Here is a 20,834-nt window from a genome sequence, read left to right as displayed (position 1 = left end):
TGCCAGATTTAGTAAAATACAGAGCTGAGTCCATCATCATCAACACACCAAAAAACAAAAACCAGCAGCAACAATAAGGAAAGGGGGAAAACATGCTGTCCAAAAGGCATCCAAAGATTGAAACAATGTCTCATCTATGCCCTATGCTTTTTCTGCTGTCAGTCTATTCAAATGGCATCATGCTTTACTTGCATCTTTACTATTAAATGTAAGTAATTCAATAACTTGTGAAAGCAACACATTTTCAGACACACTGTCAGTTTTGAAGGTAGGAACAAGCGATGCATCATTAATTCACTATCTGGCCACAATCTTCTCGGTTTTGGCATTAATGGCAACAAAGAGTTTTTGCCAAACATAATGATGTTAAACTAAAATTGACCTCTGGAACATAAACTATATCATTTTACCCTGTTAGATATGTGTGAAAAAAATGGCCATGATTAACATATGGATTCTTGAGTTAAGGCCAAAATTTAGCTTTGTTAGGTCATATTGACCTTTACCTTTCATATTTCTCCTGTGACACTTTTGGATTGAATAGTTTTCTATTCAACCTCTTGTTATGGTTGCCTGCTATGTGCGGAAAGTTGTCCGTTATAGTTGGATAGCTGATATGGAGGCAGCAGGCAAAAGTGCCATGACACCGATCCTCTGCATGTATTGACTTAATGAGCTTGAGCCAGATGTGCACCAGATGGTTAGCTCACCAACTAATGCACTGAAAGATAACTGCCAACATTACTGTGGCTTGAAAGAAATGAAAGAACAAAAGGTAAAAAATATAGTTTTGGTAAAAAGGTTAGCACAGGAAAAGAAAACAAGAGAAATCTATGTTGGATTTACTTCAGGATTACATAGGTAAGGGATTAGACTGATATAGAATGATATTTAAATGATGAATAGGGTTAGAATAATGATGCATAGAAGGGGATGGAGCCAAATGTCTTTTCTGTAAGGCTCTACATCCTCTGGGGCTCCTTCAATACAGTGTCACTTTTCAGGAAAAGTGGTTAACATTCACTCATGTACATTTAATATGTTAACTCCAGCATCTGGGCAGTTCCATCATATACAATAATCTGATTTAAATATCTGACATAATCCAATCCTCATAATAACAAAAGTGCTATTGATGTCACAGAATGCATGTTTTTCTATAAATCTGGTGCACACAAAAGGCTTCTGACAGACTGAACACAAGTTTTTCTTACAAATGTTGTTTGTAAGAACAGCTTCATTTTCTCTCTATCCACATGGGGTAAATATTGGAGTGTCATCATTTTCTATCAGCGTTTAGCTATCTGTTACAGGAATCTTGTGTAGGAAGTTGTTTCATCCATTCATATTATGTTGAAAATTAGCAGAATGTGTTTGTCATTATTTTCAAATTGGTAATTAAGTTGTGCTTTAAAATTAATGCAAGACCAGAAAAAGATAGAAAAGATGAAGTCCAATGATTGAGCTGTTCACTGAAAAATACCAGAAAGGTGCAGACGTTGTTTTGGGGAAGGTGAAAATGGTTCACAGTCAGCTTTGCAGTGTGACACAACAAAATGGTAAATGAAAGACTTGTAGTCAAGACCACCTAAACCAAGACCAAGACAATACCAAGACCAGAGGGTATGGAGACCAAGACAAGACCAAGACCAAGACAGACCGAGTCAAGATCAAGACAAAGTCGAGACGAGACCGAGACAAAAAAGTCTTTAAACTGCAGCCAGATGCTGCTTCGTTTACGGGTGTCAGGCATATTTATGTGTTTTTGCGATGCACTCGCACAGCCCTCCTCACCGCTGTCTACTGCCTCACTCACTTACTGAGAGGACAGACGCACGCTCCACTTGACTGTCGCGTCTCTCACCCTCTCTGTTTTTCACATAATGATATTATCCTATATCCTCACATGTGATTGGCCACAATATGGAGGGATTGGAGCATAGCTGAGCCACTGTGTGAGAGCTGAGCAGCGAAAGGAAATTAAGTGAGGAGCTGGCTCTCACTCAATGGGTGTCGACTCTTCTGATTCACTACAAAGCTCTCTCTAAGCACGGCTCTTAGAGCTGATGCTTTTGTGCATGACACATTATCGAACGTTACGTTGTGTGTCATGGATACTGCTGACTCCAAATCTCCCGACCACTATGTCAATCTGAGACAGCAAGACCGAGACAGCGAGACCAAGACAAGACCGAGGGATCCGAGACCAAGACAAGACCAAGACCAAAGTCCACCGAGACCAAGACCACGTAAAAGCGGTCTTGGTCTCCAGACCGGTCTTGAGACATCCAACTCTAGTAAATGATGCCTACACTGCGTTCCAAATTATTATGCAAATTGTGTTTAAAAGTCATAAAGATTAAATAAATTGTTTTTCAATCAAACCCATGGATGGAATTGTGTCTCAGGACTCTTTGTATCAGTGAAAACAATCTCGGACACCTATAATCGCCAGGTGAGCCCAATTAAAGGAAAAACTACTAAAGAAGGATGTTCCACATTATTAAGCAGACCACCATTTTCAAGCAATATAGGAAGGAAAAATGATCTCTCTGCTGCTGAAAAGTGTGAAATAGTTGAATGCCTTGGACACGTAATGAAAACCTTAGATATTTCACGAAAATTTAAGTGTGATCACCATAATGTTAAGAGATTTGTGGCTGAGTCAGAGCACACATGGGTTTGTGCAGATAAAGGCACAATGATGAAGGCTTCTGCCAGACAAATACATCAGATTAAGAGAGCAGCTGCTAAAAGGCCATTACAAAGCAGCAAACACATATTTGAAGCTGCGGGTGCCTCTGGAGCACTGCGAACATCAAGGTGTAGGATCCTCCAGAGACTTGCAGTTGTGCATAAACATTCTATTCGACCACCCCTAACCAATGCTCACAAGCAGAAACAGCTGCAGTGGGCCCAGAACTACATGAAGACTAATTTTCAAACAGTCTTGTTCACCTGAGTGCAATGCAACCCTGGATGGTCCAGATGGATGCAGTGGTGGATGGTTGCTGGACGGCCACCATGTCCCAACAAGGCTGCAACGTCAGCAAGGAGGTGGTGGAGTCATGTATTGACACGGGGAGAGAGCTGGTTGGCCCCTTTAGGGTCCCTGAAGGTGTGAAAATGACCTCTGCAAAGTATGTGGAGTTTCTGACTGACCACTTTCTTCCATGGTAGAAAGAGAAGAACTGTGTCTTCTGCAACACAACCATCTTCATGCAAGACAATGCACCATCTCATGCTGCAAGGAATACCTCTGCATCATTGGCAGCTATCAGTGTAAAAGGATAGGAACTCATGGTGTGGTCCCCATTCTTCCCTGACTTCAATCCTACTGAGAACTTTTGGAGCATCCTCAAGCAAAAAAATATGAGGGTGGGAGGCAGTTCACATCCAAACAGCAGCTCTGGGAGGCTATTCTGACATCTGCAAAGACATTCAAGTGAAACTTTCCAAAAACTTTCAAGTTCCATGGATGCACGAATTGTAAAACTGCTATCAAATAAGGGGTCCAATGTTAATATGTAACTTGACCTGTTAAGATGTTTTTCATTGAAATAGCTTTGATTTCAATGAAATTGATGAGATGAGATGAGATGAGATGGCCTTTATTTGTCAGTTGCAAGTCTTTTGCCCACAACCGAGATGACAGACCTTGCCGACCGTACATACAATACAAACATCACATTGGGGAGACAGGTTGATCTACTAATGCTGTAAATTCAACAAATGACCATTTTCAGTTCTCTACAACCTATAAAATCTTTTGAAACTCTGTGTGTGTAATAATTTGGAACAGTGCATTTTACGTTTTTTATTTTTGAAAAACATACTGTTTTCTTTGGGAGTTTTGTTCAGTAACATTTGAATTATACTATATTGGTCGATGACTCGAAAATTATGCCGACTGTCATTTGAATCGACTATTTAGGAAAAACAGAGAAAAATATCATTTGCATAATAATTTGGAACACGGTGTAGAGAGTTATTTTTCATCTCTTACAGAGAACTCAAAATGCTCAAAGAAATTGGTCCATTACATTACATGTATTACATTACCTGAAATTGTTGAACTTCAGGTCTGTCACCTGCTCATCTTCATCAGTGTACATGCAGGCAGTGTGAGGCCAAATACATCTTTAGCTACACTGTTGGACACCAAAGTACAAAGTATCTGACACTCTGGAAACCTCTAATTATAAACTTATTTTTCTGTGTTGGTGTCATGCATTACTGCAAGCTGGTCAAAGGAGTTTGCAAAGAAAAGCGTCTGGACTTCTTTAAGTTGCTTGAAGACGTTTCACCTCTCATCCGAGAAGCTTCTTCAGTTCTAAAGTCAAATGATTAGAGGATCACCAGGGGGTCCTTTGTCCCTCTTTGGGGGGATACTCCCATCCATCCATTCGCTTCCGCTTATCCTTTTCAGGGTCGCAGGGGGCGCTGGAGCCTATCCCAGCTGTCATAGGGCAAGAGGCGGGGTACACCCTGGACAGGTCGCCAGTCTGTCGCAGGGCCAACACACAAGGACAGACAACCATTCACACACACATTCACACCTAGTGACAATTTGGATTATCCAATTAACCTATCCCCACAAGCTGCATGTCTTTGGACGGTGGGAGGAAGCCGGAGTACCCGGAGGGAACCCACGCAAACACGGGGAGAACATGCAAACTCCACACAGAAAGACCCCGGCCTGATGGTGGAATTGAACTCAGGACCTTCTTGCTGTGCGGCAACAGTGCTAACCACCGTGCCACCGTGCTGCCCCGGGATACTCCCACTGGGTTTAAATCTGGGACTCTCGGCCATTTGACTTTAGAACTGAAGAAGCTTCTCGGATGAGAGGTGAAACGTCTTCAAGCAACTTAAAGAAGTCCAGACGCTTTTCTTTGCAAACTCCTTTGACTACGATGACCTGGATGACTGAGAACCTTCACAGACATATTACTGCAAGCTATTTGTCAGTATTGCTTACAGAACACAAGTGGCCCACACGAGTGATTTACACAGAAGCTGTAAGAGCACCACAGTCGTGGGAGACATCGTTTTCATTCTAATGTGTTTCTCACCACTACAACCAGTGTTTCAGCAGAGAGGGCAAACGGGGTCATTTAATAGACTTATCAAATGACTGCCATTTGTCATGGAAATTACAAAGGCATGAGCAAAGTAAGTCATAATGAATGTAATCATACTGTGGAGAATAAGGAGGTATTCAGTTTCAATCTATTATTTTGGATTAAAGCGCACATGGAACCTTAGCTTATGGTGTCATTATGAAGTCATTTGCGATCTTAACCACTAGACGTTGATGTTAAGGACCCTAAAATAAATAAAATATAAAGAATCTTATGACATGGTGAGTTTTTTAACTTTAATATTTTCTAGGGTCATTGACTTTAAAGTTGATTTAGTTTTTGCTTTACAAATGAAACTCTGCCTCTATCTGGATCCTTTTTTTATGCAAACCTGAAGAACTGAAGAAATTAGATGGTGGATGAGATATGACCTTTGATTGGGTGAGGTCGTGATGACCCCAGTAAAAAGCACTTTGTTGCGACAGGACTGATAATTTGAAAGTGGAAAACAGGCTGGTTTATAATTAGTGCCCAGTCATTAAAGACTTGCAGATCTCATAAACCACTATTTTATTCACAAAATGTTAAACGGTTAATCTGAGAAAATTTAGTGTTTTAAGAAAAAATATCTCATCTCATTGTCTGGCCCAGGCCATGTTTATCACTCTGTAGCATACTGGCATCCCCTGAAAAAGATATAAAACTTTCTACACCTTTCAGAACTGATGGTGCCTTTCCAGATGCCAGTCAGGCAGTAACTAATGCACCCCGTCGTAAATGCAGATTTTTGGACTCTGCGCTGGCAACAAACCCTCTCCTCATTGTCCTATACTGGTCAGGGGTGTTTCCAATATGTTTATTATTCTTCAAGTTAAGGATGGGTTGGACTTGCCTGAGCTCCACCTTCAGGTGGAGTCTCCAAAATCATCACACCTGTTCCTCAACAAAGCCATCACCTACCTTACCTTAAAGATCACTCTCTGCCAGAGTCATCAATAGTAGAGTCAAAATCAGGCTCTTGTAATTTCTTGAGCTCTCCCTGTTTTGTCTTCCTTCTCCTGTTTTGTAGTTACTCCTGGACTGCTGAAGAACTCAGTAGTTAGAAGGTTCACTTATATGTTCAACCTACTCTGCATCATCAGTTACTCCCCCTGCGGTGCTTAACCCAGATTCCCCAAATTAAAACTCTCTCCAGTCCCAATATTTGTTTGCCAGCTCTAAACTGTGCATGGACTAAGCTTCTTTTCCTCTTTCTCAGAGTTGCCCACTTTAGCTGCTAACCCCAAAACACCCTTGTTGCAAGTTTCTTTAGTTACCCCACAATCCCTGATAATAAATTGCTTGAACTGTATGTTTTTGTCTGTTGGGTCTTGGTTTAGAGTCCGCCAAGTAGTTCCACCAAAATGCAACTGTAGTGTGCAAATCATGTTTTGCAAAAAGAATTTCAAATTTTGATTCATCTGACCACAGAAAAGTTTTCCACTTTGCCACATGAGCTTTGGTACAGAGAAGACAGCAGCCAGGTTTTAAACTGTATTTGTGGATGGCACGATGATCTGTGATAATGATTTCTGAGCCCATGCAATAATTTCCATGACAGAATCATGCCCTTTTTTAATGCAGGTATCCAGTATTGTATAACAATATGATATTCTGCCTTGTCCCTTGTATAGAATCTGTTGCTGATATTTTGTATGCTAGATGTTGAGATACAGTGGTCCCTCGTTTATCGCAGGAGTTACGTTCTAAAAATAGCCCACGATAGGTGAAATCCGCAAAGTAGCCAACTTTATTTTTTACAATTATTATATATGTTTTAAGGCTGTTAAACCCCTCACTACACACTTTAAACACTTTTCTCAGACAGGCATAAACATTTTCACACTTTTCTCTCTTCTTTAAACATTCTCAAAGTTCAAACCTTCATAGAAAAAAAAGCTCAAACCCTGTTTTCAGGTCCAGAACATGGGAATAGAGCAGCTGTGAGAGAATTCAACATTAATGAATCAATGGTAGGGAAGTGGAGGAAGCAAGAAGAATGAGTTGAGCAAAGTTTGACTTATCTGACTGTTTTGTTTCACTTAATGTGCCTTATAATGCAGTGCGCCTTATGGTCCGAAAAATACAGTAACTTCTACCTTCCTTTAGCATGTCCAGAAATCCAACTTTTTGTGCGATGGTTAGCATCTTCCTCTGCCTTTTGGGTGCTACTGCAGGTGCCTCTGACGGTGCAAAACGTTTCGTTGACATCGTTGTGTTTGTTGGGGAGAAAACTTACAAACATACAGTACAGCACTTCAGAGTCACACTGCTAGCGATCGAAGATTTATGTAAATTTGACAAGCTGAACGCATTCTGTACTGTACAGGAGACATGGCACAGAGGAGATTGATTGACAATGGTTTACAGCCAATCAGGACGCAGAACACAATGCGCTGTGAAAAAAAACATGGAAAATTACATAAAAAAATCTGTGAAACAGCGAGGCCGCGAAAGGTGAACCGCATTATAGCGAGGGACCACTGTATTCAACGTCTTCACAGGGAAGGTTCCAGGGGGAGGGACCAGCTCACAGAGACCCGTTGGATATTGAGATAAATGATCGCTCTTCAGCCAGCAGGGAAGTGCTAAGATCAAGAAAGGAAATTAGCACAATAACAGAGTGTCGTGGTTCTGTGTCTTGGATCCAGCCTTTTGTGTTTATTGTGTTTTTGTATTATCATGATGATTTAATTTTCACTAGTTAGTCTTGAGTCTATTCTTTCTATGCTTCTGAGTTTTCTTGTGTTCCCAGGTTAGTCTGTTGGCTAGGTCCCTTTTGTGCCTTTGTCTTCGTGTCCCCTATGACAATCTGTCTTGTCATCTGTGTTTACGTATCTGTGCTTATTGCGTCCTCGCCCTCTGTGTGTCTTAGTCAGATCGCTGTGTTTCGTCTCTCACCTTTTGTTTCATTCCTTGTCTCCCCTTGTCTCTCTCTCCCTCCATGTCTCTTGTCTCGCTCATCCCTCGGTCTCTCGCCCTCTCCATCTCCTCAGTCTGTTTGTCCCCATGTCTGTTCTCCCCCCGGTCAAGCCTGTGTGTTTTAGTCTGCCTACAAGTGTGTTTCCTGTTTTATTTTGACAGTCTCTTGTCCTGTGTCTTGTATATTGTAAAAGTTTCCCTTTGTTCAATGTCAGGTCATTTGTTTGTCATGTGTCATGTTTTCAGGTATCCATGTTCAAGTTTTCCACCTCCAAGTTGTGTTTATTTTAGTTTTGGTTTTCTAACAGTCTTGGTTTTTGTTTGTTTTCATCCACAATAAACGGGTCATTTTCTTTGTTAAACCCTCTGCTGCCTCAAGCGTCTCCTTTTGGGTCTGCACCACCCTTGACACAAAGAGCTTTACTCCAGAAGCTGGTCCTTTTGTACTGTGGCTGATGAAGTTGATACGCAGGTGGTCTGGCTGAAGACCTGGAAACTGTGGAATGCCTGCTCAGCCATCCTGGACCTGGAGAGCAAAATATTATTCCAACTTTGTTCCATAACTTGCAGATGCACCTTTTTGTGGACTGAAACTCTGCCATCTTTACTTCTGAATAACTCTGCCTCTGTACAATATGTTCCTTTTATAGCCAATAATGTTTCTGACCAATCAACCCTCTTGAGTGACTGTCTTTCCTTAGAGGACATAGCAAAGTACTGAAACTAACATCAGCATGCTTTGAACTGTCTGATAATAAAACTAAATAATCAGTAAATGTTACTTTTTTGGAGCACAAGAAGAATGAGATTCTGTCTTACATGACTCCTCAGTGTAAACTCGTGCAAGCTGCATAATAGTGCAAAAAAATAAGCACAAAATAGAATCAACTAATGAAGAATGCAAATGCTGTATTATAGATGATAAGTTATGCGAATATTAAATTATTGATAAAAACAACAGTATGTATTATAAAAAAATATGTGTTTGGATTTAGCACTACAATATAGTTAGTGTTCTTTGGGGTGTGTTCACTGCGGCTTAAAATGAGCAAAGGTGGATCAGGTGGTTAATGAGCCACCTCTTGATATTACAAGCTTTATTTAAGGTGAACTACCTCTCACTGTGGTCTGTTTAATGGTGACCTCTAGTATAGCCAAATTATTTTCTTTTGCTCTCTCTCGTGTTTCATGTTCACCCAGAAACAAAAGCAGAAAACGTCTTTAAGAATGGCCGTTTGTCATGCTTATAAGCTTTGTGGTAACATACTGTGTTTCAATAGAAGTAATCCTAACTTTCCTCGACTTCCCATACTATTACAAGCTTTGCTTTTGGGGTGATACATGATGGATGCTCCTGGGAAGGCAGTGGTATAGAATTCCTCCAATCTGTACACAATCTTTCTGACTAAGGTTTTAAAGATCATTATGATCCTAAAAAAATCAAAACAGTCATTGTGACTAATTTTACCTTTAAATCCACTGCTAATCCCTTAGGACATCTCTTAGAACAATATTGCCGCGATAAACCCGGAGTTGTTTGTTCACAATATGCTTGCATATTTATGAGATGTCATTGCCAAAAGCTGGAGGCCACGGGGAATTCAAAATTTTCTGATCAAAATAACAAAGCATAAATGATCATTTCCTTTTCTTTCTTGATAGAGATTCATCGTCATCATCTTACTATAAAGTAAAGTTTATTCAAGCATTTCACTTTGAATTTAATCTGGACAAAAGCATAATGCCATGAATTATTTTTCCCAACTGATTTCTAGAAAGTTTGCTTTAAACATTCCACTTTTATTGTGAGTATAATGAAAAGCACTGTTTATTTTATAGTTTTATTGTAAACCAAATATAGCCAGAAACACCTATTTTGTCTGTGATGAGGACTAAATCAGATATATCCTTATGCTTGTGACTGGTCTTTGCAGTGACTACAAGTGTAGGATGTGACTGGTTTCCAAAAAACTGGGTCCAACTATCAGTTTATAGTTAAACACTCTGATTAACTGTCTTCCCAATTTGAATTCTTTTGTGATATTGCCCAAATGATCAAACAGAGATGTGTAGATGAAAAATGCCCAAAAAAGACATATAAGTCACAAATGTGACCTATAATATATGTATATGTGGAACATTGGGGTTACTGCAGTGTAGGTGGGTTAGAAATATAACAGTGACTCAGTGAATGTGACAGAAAGCATGCATTAAAATCTGGGCTGTGGAGAATACATTTACCATGCTGATGTTATTGAACTGCATTATTGTAAATGTAAGACTCAAAGCTTTATCCCTACAGGCAAGGAAAAATAAGAGCATAAATTGTCATATAGTATCCTTTTAGTCAATATTCCATGTCAAATACAGATGAATACCAAACATGGACATCAGAAGTCTTTAACCTAAAGCCTCAGAATTTGTATATTAACGTTTTCTGGCATAATAATATTGAAATATATGAATTTATAAAACAGAAAATTGGTCTGGCACTACTTTACTTTTGCGTCACCAAACCAGTGAATTTTGAAGAGCGTCTTGCATGAAATTCTCTTTGATGGTGTGTAATTTATGTTGACTCATTCTGACCTCAAACCAATAAAATAATGTCATCACACTCTTTCAGGGTACTTGACACCAGGATGTGGGTCTTTCTGTTCTCCCCACATTCAGAAACATTTACAGCAGACATTCATACAGTTTTTTTTTTTTTTAAATGAATCAAGGATACAGAGAATGTGCAAAAATCTAAAAATATCACAGCGTTTACATCTGTCTACACGGCACACCAGCGTTAGCAAAAACAATATAAAGAAATCCTTGATGATTTGCTTTTGCTTTGATTTAATACAATACAGCAGATTTTGTGCTTCAAACGTTTTCAAGATGAGATATTATTTAAAAAAAGAAAAGAAAAAAACAGTTCAAAGGCTGCCAAAAGAACTAGTACTGCTAGTTCTGGTGAATAATATAGAAAAACTGACAGTAATTTATCCATTAATTTTCTACTCACTTACAACATTGTCAATTAATTAGACAGCGGCTGCCTGCAAGAATCCTTTTTCTCTACTGTGTCCTCTCCCCTAATATCTCTTCTTTTTAATATCTTTTCCCTGTCTGTCCACATGCAAAATAAATCGTTAGCTGAGAGATAGAGCATAATTACTAGCAGAGAAAGGGCCTAAATTGACATTCTCACCGCCTCTCGGCTTGGAAAGGTCCTCCTAAGAGGCTTACAGCATGACAAACCTGCTTCGTTAATAGGTTAATCCTTAAGCCTCCCCAGTGCCATCACATCCTCTACACCTTCATGTATTTGCTGTGAATGCACTCAGTCATTTTCCTCCCGTTTCTGAATATGTCCACATTCTTTCATCCTCGCTTTCATAATACAGTGCCCTGTGTGCTGCTTTTTTTTTTGTCTCCGGTTAATTAACATTTAACTAATACATTGTTTTCTTAGTGAGATTTCTCCTTCGCCTTCTTTTTCCCTCGCCTGACTTTTTTTTTTCTTCCTTCGCTCCCTCATTACTTTCTCTCGTCTCTCTTGCGGTGTCGTCTTTGATTTCAGCCCTGCGGCGAACTGGTGAGTCGTTGCTGTCCTCAAATGAATAATTAGAATTACACCGCGGCACTGTATAATTGTGGAAGTGTTTCATATATGATTAATCTACTGCCAAGCTGCTTCTGTAGCATCCATAAAAATACTCACAAAGTATTGAATTTATTGAATCTGTTTCTGTCTACCTCTTGCCTGTTTGGCTTTTTAAAAAATCTTTCTTGTCATTTTTTTCATTGAAGGCAATTCTTTCTCCTATATGTCTCCTATGCTATAATTTTTAAATCACTTGCATTTCTTTCTCACCTCTAATTCTCAGTCTTGACACACTTGTTTTCATCTCCACTGAGAATAAACTACTTCCCTAGCATGCATGAGACACAGTCTTGACACACACTCTTGAATAGATGCATACACTTGTTGTCAGCTTTTACCAGTTGTCTCTCCCTTGGATACTCGCTCTCCTTCTCTCTCATCCTACCACATTCATCCCCCAGAGTTCTGCTACATTCTGAGAATACTCATCTATAAAAGACACACAGCGTTGTGGATGCACGTGCAGAATGGTCTTTGTTGCCTACCTCCATTTTCTAACCTCCATCTTCCCCTTATTGCCTTTTTCTCCTCCCTATCCTCTTCCTACCATGCTTTCTAAGGCTCTTGTCAAAATGCTGTGATATATTCATGTTTTGTAGCTTTGTAGCTAATCCACAACCTCAGTGAAGGTCATCTTTCACCACCAGGAATCATTAAAGCATGACAGCACCTCACTCTGCTGAAGGAAGAAATGCTCACATCATGCTCACACTGTGAGTCTTTTATGAGAAGATTGTAGTTTAACATTTTACACACTTTTGTCATTACACAATGCATTTTTAGGCCACTTCTCTCTCTCACTCACACACACACAAACATACACACACTCACATATTTACACAGGCAATGTAGTTGGCCATACTTTGAATTTAGTCCCATTGTGACACGAATAAACTCCAGCCCCTAGCCTTGCCTTCTGCCTTTACACTGTGAGAGAATGGGCCATTTTAAAGAACTGCTGCAGTCAGTTTGTGAAATTTCTCCCCTCTTAGATACTCCGCAATCAACTGAAAGTAGTATTATTGTGTATAAGTGGAAACAAAGTGGAAACAGCCCATGTAAAGTTACAGCACATGTGTGGAGATGCAAAAGTCTCCAATGTTCTGCTGACTCAGTAACTGCACAGTTCCAGACCTCCTCTGGTATTAACATCAGCACAAAATCTGTGGGATGGGAGGTTCCTGGAGTGACCTTCCATGGCTGAACACCTATAGGTGAAGTTTCAGCACTATTGTGCACATTGGTGCCTATATGAGGTCTGTTTGTGGGTGACTTTAGTTTTGTCTTTTTTCCAGGGCTTTCTGAAGAAATCTATACATTTTCTATAAGTTTTGTTTTAGTTTAGTCTTAATAGCTTAACATTTGGTTGCAATAATGTTACTGCAACACAGTGTCCCATAAACTTAGCAAACTGCATTTGGCTAAGTGGTCAATGGTTAGGTATACTGCAAGGGTTTTTCTTTACCATGTGCAGTATTTTCTTCCTCACTGCTGTCCTTCAGCTACGTTCATATGTATTTTTCCTCAGAATGTACCAAACTGTCATGATGCATGCACAATCATCCATGTTCTTATGGCAATTTCCTACATCATTGGCCTGTTTCACCAAAATCTTTGGTCAGAATTACAAATATAAATGCCACTTTTTTAAGGAGCTCAGAACTTTTAGCTTCAACTAAAGGGGAAATTATGCCAGCAAAACGATTCCCATAGGAAAGGAAATGCACCAAGTAAGCCATTTTCTGTGACTGAAGCTCCTCATATCTGTGGCCCAACAATAAACCCTTCATCATTTCTCCCCTTGCTGTCAGCATGGTATGAAATCAGAAGCAACTGGACCTGCTCAGCAATTCCACAGTAATTCATCACCCTGATTAATTAAATTTAATCAAAATCTTTCCACAGACAAGAATCAGGAATAAGTTTCTCTACCTCAACTGCTTGGCTCTAGTGCAGTAAAAAAAAAAGAGAGAGAGAGAATAGAGAGATCTAATGGCTTTTAAAAACTTTTTAACATTATTCGTAAGAATTTTAAAACTTCAGGAGGCATATACATGCTTTTAAAACCGTGTTAGCTGGCTTTGGAATCATTTTATTGAAACAAGAGATATTTAAAAACATTTAAAAAGTCCATATACACATTTTCATTTTTAGCCACATAATTATGTCTAAAATTTATATGATCAAATCTCAGATCTTCTGTTTCGTGCTGTCAAGCGGGAATTCATATTGCCTGTGCATGCATGTCAATATGACCGGTGCTTGGAATCCAACGCTTCAGAGTATTGCAGCCTTCATAAATCCCTGTTATAACACAGGATTATAAGGACGTGTCAAAGCAGTGAGATGGCGAATGACAATGGCTTGTAAAAATCCTGCTTTTCTCTGCTGAGATTCAAGTGTGTGTCTCTCTGTCCCTGTGCACTAAGCCCAGCGACATACCATTAGCTTAACTCTGATTCAAGAAGAAATGATAATCAACAATTGAGACGCCAACAGGAAATTGGCATGATGGGAATTTTTTACTCAAGGGTTCACTAATGACACCAGTCTCATATGTGTGCACAAACCAGATAGAGAGATTAACAGTGACATGAGTGCCACCAGGATTAATTTGGTCAAGCCTGATAGCATTAGAAAAGGTTCTAACATAAACGTTCTGTCAGGGTTCTGGGTCCTTAGTTATTCTATTTTGAGTTTCTTATATTCTCTGTTTAGTTCTTGGATTATTAGGTTCCCCCTTGCGTCTTTGCCCTCTGTGTCTGTGTTTATGTTTGTATGAGCCCGTGTGTCTTGTTTCCCTCCTTGTGTTCTATGTTTCCACAGCCCGTCATCTCCTCTCTCTCTCTCATGTTCTCTCGCTCCCTCTCGTCCACCTTTCCTCCACTCCTCTGTCAAACTCATGTGTTAGTCTTGCATTCCTTCATTTCCTGTTTTATTGTGAAGCTCTTGTGTTCCATGTTCAGTGTGTTTAGTTTTTGCTTCCCTGGTCTCATCATGTCTAATTTGTCTCACCTGTTTCCCCCATGTGTTTTCTGCTCCCTCGTCATTGTACTGTGTATTTAAGCCTCTGTCTCCCTCAGTCCAGTGTCACATTCTCCCTCATTCTTTGTTGTGTGTTCCTGTGTGTTTGTTTAGGTTTGAAGATTCAGTTTAGGTTAGTTTTGCATTTCTTTGACAGTCCAGCAATAAAGCTGAGTTCTTGTGTTAAATCCTGCCTGGCGAGTCTGCTTTTGGGTCCAATCCTGCTTGCTCCACACACAGTTTCGACACGTTCAGTGTACTGTGATGCTGTTATCAACCACAGTCATCTCAAGGCACTTGATATTATAGGATAAAGCAACTATGAGATTAAAGATAGAAAAGCCAGCAATTTAATGATGACCTATGAGGTAAAAAAAAAAAAAAAACTCAACTCAACTGTGACCAGCTGGGCTAATAAAAGAGGAAAAAGAAAATGGAAAATAAGAACACAGAGAGACAATAAACAACCAAGAATACAAAAAATAAATAAAAAATAGGCAGAAACAAGGTAAGATTGTAATTACACACAATAGTGCCAGCTCTAACTAATAATAATAGTAATAAGCTTGAATTATCCTTATCCAAAAGGAATATTTTATGGGAGAGAAGGTGGATCTCCCAAATCCAAATTAGGAACTGGTTTCAAAGTGGTGAAGTAAACCTGATGAAGGCTTTACTCCCGTTCTACTTTTTAAAACTCTGAAAATCCTCTGTTGAGATAAATTTTGGATAACGAGGTCCATCATGTTAAAGACCCCACTTCAAGTTTCAGAGCATTATGTGAGTTGATGGTCAGCAAAATATTAACTGTCATCCATCACAATCTTAAGAATACATATAATTAATGAAAATTGACAAGAACAAACCCTAATAAATACTTTAAAAAACCGACACAGAAAACTTCTAATTAAAAAACCTCTCCTGTTTTCTGGGTTGAGGTGAAAGCAACATGATGGAAGTGTAAAACTAAAAATTTACATTTGTTGATCACTGCTACAGTAATTTAATTAAAGAAGCCATCTAGTTATAAGAGCCTGCTTTTGGGCAGTGGGCCTGCTTTTGGGCAGATGCACTGCTGAAACTGACTTTGTTGATTGTTAGACTTGGTTGTCTTAGTTGTAAAAGATTTGTTATGTATAAAGACTACACCCAAATCCAAAATTAGAGTACACTAGGAAGGGGAGACATGGACATGGAATGTGACTACATCTGATAATTTATGCATAAATAATTAAAGTACGTATTTATAAGATCTATAAAAAATTATTTGCACAGCTCCTGATTTTTTTTTAATTTTTATTTTAGGTTTTTTTTGTATATTTGTCACATAATGTTGCAGAACACCTTTTAACACTGGATAAAGGGTGATTTCATTTCTTAAGGAAAAAAAAATCCTTTCCAAACCTACCTGATCCGGTGTGAAAAAGTAATTAACCCCTAACCTAAGAACTGGTTGTTTCACTCTTGGCAGCAAGAATTTCAATCAGACATTTACAATATCTGGCAATGAGTCTTCATTGTGGAGGAAGTTTGGTCCACTCTTCTTTGCAGACAAAGAAGGGACAAGTGAAGCCTCAGTTCTTTAGATGTTGTTTTTGGTTCTTTTGTGACCTCCTTGATGAGTCACTGATGCGCTCTTGGAGTATTTTGCTAGGTTGGCCTCTCCTGAGAAGGTTCACCATTGTTCCAAGTTTTCTCCATTGTGGATAATGGCTCTGACTGCAATGGAGACCCAAAGCCTTAGAAATGGCTTTGTGACATTGATAGATGTCAGTGACTTTGTTTCTCAGCTCAGGAATTGGGTGGGCTATTTTTGCCTACTTTACGTTGTCAGACAGGTTATATTTAAGTGATTCTTCACACAGGAGCAGGTAGGGTAAGATAACTGTTTTTATCATAATTTAAAAACTGCATTTGTATTTCGACCAGTTGTCTTTGTCTAATATTTAAATGTATTTGATCTAAAACATTTAACTGAAACAAATATGCAAAAAACTAAGAAAGCAAGAAGAAATGAAAAACTGTTTCATGGCACTGTATAAGCAACCCATTAAATATGTTAGCTTATGCATTTCAAATTTCTGTAAGCCCACATGAGACCTGACAGTCAAATAAATCATCTGTTTCAGAGTTGTACTTTTGATTTCAAACTGTGATTGAGTATATGGGTGGGATCTTTGAATAATGCACAGATCTCCAGAGAGTTTCATCAGTATGCATGCTGCCTGCCTCTTTATGCTAATTCCTTACAATAGAAATAGATTCTAACTACATCTCAAGCAATCCATTCACAATCACTTGGGCCAAGTCCAGCAGCACAGCGTATTTATGTGATATGAAGAAACATATTTACTGCCTTTTCCCATAAAAGGAACTCTTTGCCATCGTTATGTCTTAAAACTAAGCTCTCATTTATAATACAGTTCCACAAAACTTGGATAAAGGACAGCGATGCACAAGACAAACATGACTGGAAACAGCAACTGCTACTTTGAAGTAGCACAAAGCTGAACGAGAAACTGAAGCATACTCATAATTTGCTTTAAACATACTGAGACTGCTCATCTGGAATATTTGGGATAGTTTGCCCCGTCTTCAAAGATTACTGTGTTGAGTAAGTGTGCAGCGAGCCACTGATAACAGCACTGACAGAGGGAACTAAAGTCATGACGAGAAGCACAGCAGTGTGTTGCATTATAATTTATATTTCATTGTTTAAAAAATGACGTTAATCACAATGGAACAAATAGTTTTGTTGATTAAAAACAACATTTTAGAGTTCATCAGTGTCACACCCCACCTTTGTGATATCAAAGTGCTGCCTACTCAGTTTTATAGATACTGGGTATCTATAACTCTGGTATCTACTCAGTGTGCAGTTGTTTTTGTCATACATACGCAGAGCTGACACCAACACCGACTCATGCACACATACACACACATGCACACAGAGCCATTGAGAAATTTCAGTACTTTCTGAAATTTAAGACTATTTTTTTCGAATACGAAATATCTTAAACACAGCATGAAAACATTAAAAGGGATTTTTTGGAGTTTAACATTTTTACTTCTAAATTTTCATTTTTGAAGTATGCTCTGTGTAACTTCAGCTGTAAAACCACACAGTAAAAGTGCACGAATCTTCCCTGAAACTAAAAGACACAATAATTCTCATCAGCCACTTAGACAGCAATAACCGTAATACCCAGAGAAGGCAGATGAGAGTGCAAAGCTGAGCCATTTTACTGGAATACCTTTCCCCAAGCAGCTCTCTGTGTATTCCTGACCACTGGCAGGCATAATAAAACAGCACACATAGCTCTAGGAGCTAATTATGCCAGTGCTGTTAATCTGTCTGGCTGCCTGTCAGTGTTGGATTGTCTTGTTTGTTTGGACTTGCACTGTTTGCCCTTTGGCTTTGGTCTTGGCATTGATCTGAGTCATAAAAAAGGCGTGAAAAACACAAAGGGAGAGAGCTTGTACAGGAACCAAAACAAAATAAGTTTGCTTGGTGTACATTGCTCATTACAGTCCAGCGGGGTTTACAGATAAATCCCAAAAGCTAAACTGAAAATGCAACAATATCAGGAATGTGAATATATCAAAGTTTAAGGGTGTAATTTAGGTGTAGGGTGTAATTTAATTCAAGACAAAATTCTTATTTAAGTAAATTGTTCTGTTTGGCAGAATACTTCTCAGCAGTTATTTTAGTTCATTTTAGTGCAAGCCTCTAATCTGTGTACAAAAAGTCAAATTAAGATTAAAAAGAAAAAGGGTTTTTACTTTACAAAATAAGGTTTAAAAAGTTTTACTTACTACATAATTAAAGCAAGTACTTCTAACACACATGCTCACAGTTTCACAACATTATGGCCTAATTAACAGCTCGTTTCAGAGCGTTAACATGATCAGCGTGGCTGGTTCGTCCAACGACAGCATGAAACTAATGCCATCTTCCTTCCTCCATATATAATACACTACAAGCCAGTAAAATGATCACTATATTAAGCCTCACACTTGCTATCATAACAGAGACATATTTGCTTCCACAGTTAAAACTATCCCAATCGTTAGATGTGTACACCTATCAGTTTAACAATGTGACTTGTTCATACATTTCAGAGTTTCAAGCGCAACTAAGATCGGCTTTAAAGAAGTCAGGGCGATAAACACTGAATAACAGCTGGTACTGTCTTCCAAAACAGACTCAACTGGTGTCTAAAGTGTAAATAAAGTCATGCCTGTTGTGGCAGGAATAATTGGTAGCAACAACCCTGTTTGTGCCAGCTATAGCCAGTGAAAGAAACACTGGTTTTATTTACAGCCACAAAACAAAAAAAAATAATTTGCACATGATGAATTTCAAACTGCAATGTTCATACAATACACACACGTCAGGAATTTCACTGGTTAATTGAAGTTCCGTTGAAGCTAAATGGAACAAGGGGGAATAAGCTCATCTAAAGGAGACTAGATTAACTAGTCTCATTCCCCCCCCCCCCAGCCTCCTGCCAAGGATATCCAATTAGGAGCATTTTAACATGACAAAAAACTCTTTGCACCAGCTGTTCTTTTATTGTTGGATGGAGCTCCTGTATGGATGGATGGATGGAAGTTTTGAGCCAATGCAATACTTAGTGTACACACATACTCACATATGATTTGTGAATTGTACATGTGTTTGTTCAACCACTTGTAACCACATGCAAAACAACGGCACCAACTCTCACTCATCTTAACAAACAGTAGAGTCACCAACATAAAGGTTTACACTGCAATAACCATAATTGTGCAATAGCAGGACAGAAAATCCATTTTCTCAACATGACCAATTCTTTTTTTTCTTCATTATAGATTATATCTTCAAGCTACCACAGCAGCCAGGAGCTGTAATTTAGACACAGCCAGACTAATATACACACACTGCCCATGTAATTCTTACTTGAACCCTGATTAGTTTCAATGAAATATTTGCATCTCTCTCTGCTTTGCGTGCAACATTGATCTGCAGAGTGAACTGAGCAGCACTTTAACTGCTTTCTTCCACACGAATCCCTTTCTTTGCAAAAGGATCAATAAACTCTTCATAGAGAGGCCTTGCTCTTGAAGACACTAGACAACTCATTAGAGACAAGGTCTCGGACAGGTTACTGTGGATCTGTGGGCTGGTTTTAACAATATTCACCAACTGAATTCAAGAAAGGCTGAATTCTATATTCAAGTATATTAAATCAGCAAAATGCACATAAAGAGAAAATTAACTATATTGGATTGCCTTTTTTTAAGATTAATTATGTGATTTTAAACTTAAAACAAGACAGGAGTACAAACATTCCTGGAATACTTTAATATAAACAATAATCCTTAAAGGATTGGAAAACCTAGATCCCCCAAAATGTGGTTAACTACTGTTTGTTTGGCACATGCCAGCAATGTTGGAAGGTAGAAGAGGAACTTAAATAGATGATGCCCTCCTCTACTTTCTTAGTTTCAGCCTCCATGAACGTGAAGCTGAAGTTTGTTGTTAGGGTCTCATGCAGTCTTCTTCATGTGTTGATCATCACCTCATGAAAACCCAGAACTCTGTTTGTCAGAAGGATGTATCAAGCTGTGTTCAAGGATGATTCATTCAGGAATCTTGTAAACCATTTCAATGCTGGACTGTATGTGTCCTCAGGCTGGATAAATTCCAAATGTTCATAAAAGATGTGATAATTATAGTCAAACATTGCAGCTATCATTTCTGGTGAGTGCCATTCAATTTGTAGTTCAACAACTGCATGTGGTTGGGCAGCACAGTGGTGGAGTGGCTAGCAGTGTGTGCTCACAGCAAGGTTCCTGGTTTGAAGGCTGTCTGGGCCTCCTCTGTGTGGAGCCTGCATGCTTCCTCTGTGCCTACATACCTCCTCTCAGCCCCCTGGCTTCCTCCCACAGTCCAAATAATCTGTGTTAGATTAACTGGTGACTCTAAAATGGCATTGGATGTGAGATAGGTAAAGTGTTTAGGTCCGACTGATAGGAACTTAAAAAGGACACCTTCTTTTTAAGCTCCTGAGAGTGTTTAGAATAAAAACCATGTGACTGTATGGTTAAAATGTGTCTTGTAGTCT

Source organism: Oreochromis niloticus, linkage group LG6 (assembly GCF_001858045.2).
Source record: "Oreochromis niloticus isolate F11D_XX linkage group LG6, O_niloticus_UMD_NMBU, whole genome shotgun sequence".
NCBI lineage: Eukaryota > Metazoa > Chordata > Actinopteri > Cichliformes > Cichlidae > Oreochromis > Oreochromis niloticus.
The sequence above is the reverse complement of the archived record's forward strand: the minus strand, read 5'-3'. Positions refer to the sequence as shown.